We start from the raw sequence: 6,015 nt of genomic DNA on the forward strand, positions 1-6,015 counted from the left end.
AGAAGAATGAATTTATGACATTTGCCAGAAAATGGATGGATCTGGAGATTATCATGCTAAGTGAAATAAGCCAGTCCCCAAAACCAAAGGTTGAATGTTTTCACTGATATGTGGAAGTTAAACCACAATAAAGGGGAAAGGGAAGAAAAGAAGTTGTGGAGATAAGACAAAGGGGAACAAAAGGAAGGGAGGGGGATAGGAATAGGAAAGATAGTAGAATAATTCGAACACAATTTTCCTATGAACACATATAAAAATACCTAAGTGAATCCCACCATCATGCCCACCCACAAGAATGGAGTCCTAATTAGAATAATATATATGTCATGGCTCTATAATTTTATCAAAATGAATTCTACTGTCATGTATAACTAAGAAGAACCAAAAATAAAAGTAGAAGAGATAACTGAGATTGCATGTTAAAAGCTTGACATGAAGTTGATTCTTGCTGATATGTATTTATGATGATAGAATTATAATACTTTAAGAGTGTTGTGTGTGTGTGTCTGTGCCTTGCACCACCACCCCACTCTGTATTCTAGAAATTGAAGAAGAGTCTATTGGACTTTATCTGTCATGTACTCTTGTCTTTTCTCCTTTCTTCAATTTTATTCCTATTCTGAAAGATCTGAGCACGTATAGGATGGAGGAGAATATGGAGAGCGAGGGGGAAAAAGGATTCATCTGCAAAGTTCACCTGATCTCATATGTTCCTTATCCTGAAACATAAAGCAACAGAACAAGACTCAGATATGGGAGGGATTTTAGAGTTAACAGATCAAAAATAATCATAATGAATACTCTAGGGCCAGAAAAAATGGGTACTATAAACAGAGAGATGGTATGTCTAAAGCAGAATTGACGGAAGTTCTAGAATGCTTTTCAGTGTTTGTCGATTGACTGGACACAGCTGAGTAGATGATCAGTGAGCTTAAGAACCTGTCAGTAGCAACTTCTCAAACTGAAAAGCCAAGAGCAAAAATGAATGAAATTTAAAAAAATGGAAAACTGTCCCCTAAAACTGTGGGACAACTGCCAAAGCTGTAGCACACATTTTTGTCATTTTTCCATCACTGTGACCAAAATACCTGACAAGAACAACTTAGAGGAGGAAAAGTTTTGGGGGCTCATGGTTTCAGAGGTTCAGTCCATGGTCAGCTGACTCTGTGTCTCTGGGCCTGAGGTGCAGTAGAACATCATGGTGGCAGGGGATGGTGCAAGTCAGAGGCTCAACTCATGAAGGCCAGGAAGCAGCCAAACAGAGCAAGGAAAGAGACAGGGAAAAATACAAGCCCTAAGGGAATGTCCCCAATGACATACTTCTTCCAGCCACACCCACCAGCCTACAGTTACCACTCAGTAATTGATTCAAATTATTGATGTAGCAAATGGATTAATCCACTGATTAGATCACAGTTCCTCTAATCCTTTCACTCTGAACATCCTGTATTGCAGCGTGACCATTTGGGGGACATGACATATCCAAGCCATAGCACACATATAATGGAAATACTATGAAAGACTCTAAGATAGAAAGGAATGCAAGACATATTTGAAGTTTAAATAACGATGGCGATCTTTCCAAAGTCTGTAATAGATACCAAACCACAGATGTAGGAAACTTAAAGACTTCTATGCATAATAAATATCAAAATATTCACACCTAGGCTTATCAGGTTCAAACTGCAGAAAACCAAAGACCAAGAGAAAATCTTAAAAACAAACAAACCAGCCACACAGAAGGGGGGAGGGAAAGCTGAGCTTATTTATAGAGGAAAAGGAAGAAAGTTACATTGGGCTTTTCTTCATAAATTATCCAGCAAGAAGAAAGTTGACTTAAATATTCAAAATGTGGAAGGATAAAGGCTCAGCACTATCCACTCTTCTCTTGTTACAGGAGACACTGCTGAGCCTTGGGATTCTTCTGCATGTGCTGCTGTACTACAGACAGTTCAACTCAAACTCTCCCAGGGTAACAGTGTCAGCATGTTCCATGGAGCCCAGTGTATCTCTAGGGTTGGGCTTTGTGGACTGATCTCCTTGTGTTGGAAAAAACAGTCATGATATGTAACAGTCATGGGATGCCCATGGCAGGTGGTATTGATGGGAAGGGAGGTGGTTCTCAACTGAGCTGGTTCATGTTGACAGTGAGAACATCACATAGGGAGAGTCCACCAGGTGTGGAATCACTGGAGATCAGACTGGTTGGTCATTAGAACTTACCTCTTTCAATTTGTCACTTAGAGGATGAAGAAAACCCCACGAAGTCCCACTCTAATCATATTGAGTTTAGAGGCTGAGCTGAAGTTAAAACTTGGGTCGTCTCATTCTCAGTAATGTACCTGATTGTCTTCAGGCTCCTTGCTCCCCAGACAGTGTTCATGGCAAAGAGTTCTTACTAAAGTGATAAGGGTTCCGGCTTCTGTTTGTCCTGATATCCCGCGTTGCCATTGACCATTGTGCTCCTTCTTAGAGCTTAATCTTACTACCCTTTTCTTAGGAACCAGAACGAGAACTATGATATTGTTGAATCAAGGTCCATTGGCCTTTCAAAATGTTTAGGCAAAATTTTATTTCATCTACTAATTTGCTAAGGCAAATGATACTGAATGACTACTGAAAAATAGTATTCGTTCCTCACTATTGAACATGCTATAGGAATCTTGGAATGGCTTATGATTCTTTATTCAGAATTTGGAGAAAATGATACTGCGAAAAATTTTATATCAAGTAAACTGAAGTTAGACTTGAAGAACTGCTATTTGATTTTATTTATCCTTTTATGGAAACTATTTTCCTGCCCCAAAGTCACAAGATCAAATTCAGTGTACCATAAACATGACTTTATAGCTCTATAAAATGGAAGTGTTCAGAGAATATTTGCCAGAAACCGTGCGTGATGGTTATTGTCAGTGAAACTCAATGTTCAAAATAAGTGAAATTAGCAACAAGAAATCGTAGGGTTTGAAATGCCTGTGAACCACAAGGAAAGCATTTCTTCTATTTTAACATGTATAAGAACCAGTGTCTGGGGTTAGGGGTTTAGAACTGTAAGAGTGCTTTCTTAAGAATCATGTTTTTCTTTGCTATGTTTTTGCAGGACCATCTTGTTTTGTGTTGGGTAGGAGATAGCGATAGTTCTCAGTTCCACCCAAACCCCTTATAACACTCAACCTGAAACACCTTCCTGTGGGAGGAAACTGGGCCATCTTGTAACCACAAGTGAGAAAGCTAGACCACCACCTGGGAAATTCAAGTGTGTGAAGGGAAAACCTCCAGTCTTGGGGGTGCGCAATAGCCCAAGGGACTGACGTAAAGTTAACTTGTTGCTATTTAACATATCATTGGCATTTCAATTTGCTCCCCTTCCATGCGTTATGGAAAAAGAAACTTACACATGAGCAGTAGGAAAGAAATTGTATAAAATTCAATTGTCAATCAAGGTGCCAACCAACCCAGATCCACCCCAGGCAGAAGGGAGAGAACTAGCGTCATGCTAGGTGAAATAAGTCAATTCCCCAAGACCAAAGCCCAGATGTTTTCTCTGTTAAGAGAATGCTAATTCATACTGGGGGGTGGGATGTAGGAAAGAATGAAGGAACTTTGGATTGTGCATAGGGGCATAAGGGGAGGGGTGTGGCTGTGGGGAGTGGGAAGGATGGTGGAATGAGACAGACATTATTACTCAATATACATGTATGATTACACTACTGGTGTGACTCTATACCACGTACAGCCAGAGAAATGAGAAGTTGTGCTCCATGGGTGTACAATGTGTCAAAATGCATTCTACTGGTCAAATAAATAAATAAAATTAACCACCACCACCCCCAAGTACAACAGATTTCAACAGCAGACTGGATCAAGCAAAATTTTAAACTTTGTGAACTTGAAAACATCTTGGAAAATTAGTCATAAGGGGGAAAAGAGTGGAGAAAAGCATAAAAAAATGTGAAGAAAATCTAAGGTACTGGTGGGATACCATTAACAAATTTTCACATTATGGGAGTTCCAGTAGGAGAAGAGACAGAAAGGGATAGAAAGTTCTTAGTCCTCCTTTGATATCAAAGCTCAAAGGTACTTATGCCATTAATGTAGATAGCAGATATGAGATCTGTATCAACAGATCTGTATAAACTTGTAAAGCTATGAGAGATTCTAATTCAAGTTGGCAGAATGTAAACTGGATTTAAAGTGCGGTATTAAAAAAAATTAAACAAAATTCAGTTCATCTGGGGGGCAACTAAAATAAATGAACGTTTTGAGGAGTCAACATTAAAAAGAATATAAAACACAGAATTATAATTCTACAAATTGTTTTATTTTGTTCTTTTCATACTAAAAGTGTTATCTTTTTCAGAGAACAACAGCTAGATGGTCAAACTCATGCTTAAGCCATGTGCATACTTGATCAGAGATGTCATAGGCTACTATGGCAGCAATAGCTTATAAACCCTCTTATATTAAATATGAACATTTTCCTAATACTGATTTTAAGTCACATCCCATTAATCTTCCTCATTAGCATGGGTTTGTTTTAAATATTCTAAACACCTGAAATAAACTATAAAATTTTTACGAGTAGAGACACTCTGGTTAATGATCAAACTGGTGTGGCCAGAGGAAAAGCAAGTGTTAATGAATATGAATGCAATCCTTACTAACACAAAATTGAACTATTTTCTCAATTAAAAAGCTAGTCATTGTATAAAGACTCATTTTTTTTCCACACCACAGTGAAAGGAACTTGAGTAATTCACCAATTTTGTTTTCTACTATTAGCCTTAAAAGATACCCTACTAAAAACTGATATCAGACACAACAGAATGACATTTGCACAGAATGTAATATTGTAGACACAGTACTGAGGTTGATTGTAACAGATTATGAAACTCTGTGTATCAAATGGTTGTATCTTAGTTATTTAGACAGAACATTGGTCCAATAGCATAAAAATAGAGAACACCATTTGGAAATGTCTCTCATTCGATGTTCAGAGATAAAAGGGTTAACCATTCTTGCCATTATTTTCTGCAGATAAGTCCTTGTTCATACTGAATCACCAGTTCTGGCATACTTCCAAAGTATTCCCAATAGTCCAGTTTTATTTCTGTCCAGGAGGCTGGATGCCAAGGACCATCAAGCACAAGTGCACATAAGCAGCAAGATTACAGTCAACACACTCTGAAAATTGAAAATGGCAGACATAGTGAGGCCATCGATGCCCCAGCCACGTCACCCTTCCAGGCCCAGGGAGGAAGAGCAAGACCAGGTTCTTTCTTTTACTCCAGTTTCTTCTTTGACTTTGAAAGGTGTTGTATTAATTATTGCTATGCCACCAACTTGTTCTAATTAGGGGGTGGGCACTGGAAATCGAACCCAGGGCACTCTACCACTGAGCTACATCCCACACTTTTTTTTTTTCTTTTGGAGACAGTATTGCTAAATAGCTGAGGCTGTCCTCAAACTTGTTATCTTCCTGCCTCCACCTCTCAAGTAGCTGAATGTACCACCAAGTTCAGGGAAACTCTATCACAGAACTTTTTTTTTCTTTTCTTTTTTACTCTTTATTTCAAGACAGGCTTTGGCTAAATTGCCCAGGCTGACCTTTAACTTTCCATCCTCTTGCCTGTGCCTCCTACATAGCTGGGGTTAAAGGTATGCGTCATAGTGCCCTGATACCTTGTTGCCATTGTGTGGACTTTCACAATGAATCTCCAACAGTGTAACATGCAAATAACATGTTTAAATTGTATAGTTTTCTATGAAAATAACATGGAGCCGTATGAAATTGTGAAAATGGGCCTTCAGAAGGCTTCTAAATGCCATTAGATTCGTTTGTGTGCATTAAGACCTTTCAACAGAGTTGGGCACACAACACATCCTCACGCTGACCCCCACAAATAGTCACCACTATTATTTTCATATGAAAGACTGTAAGCCATGATCACTGCTTTTCAGCAAATTGCACAATAGATAGACACTCCCATATTAGGGACAATAAAAAAGGAACTA

The sequence above is a fragment of the Marmota monax genome, unplaced genomic scaffold, assembly GCF_021218885.2.
Source record: "Marmota monax isolate L192 unplaced genomic scaffold, Marmota_monax_Labrador192_F-V1.1 WCK01_AAM20220418_F8-fsc00038, whole genome shotgun sequence".
Taxonomy (NCBI): Eukaryota; Metazoa; Chordata; class Mammalia; order Rodentia; family Sciuridae; genus Marmota; species Marmota monax.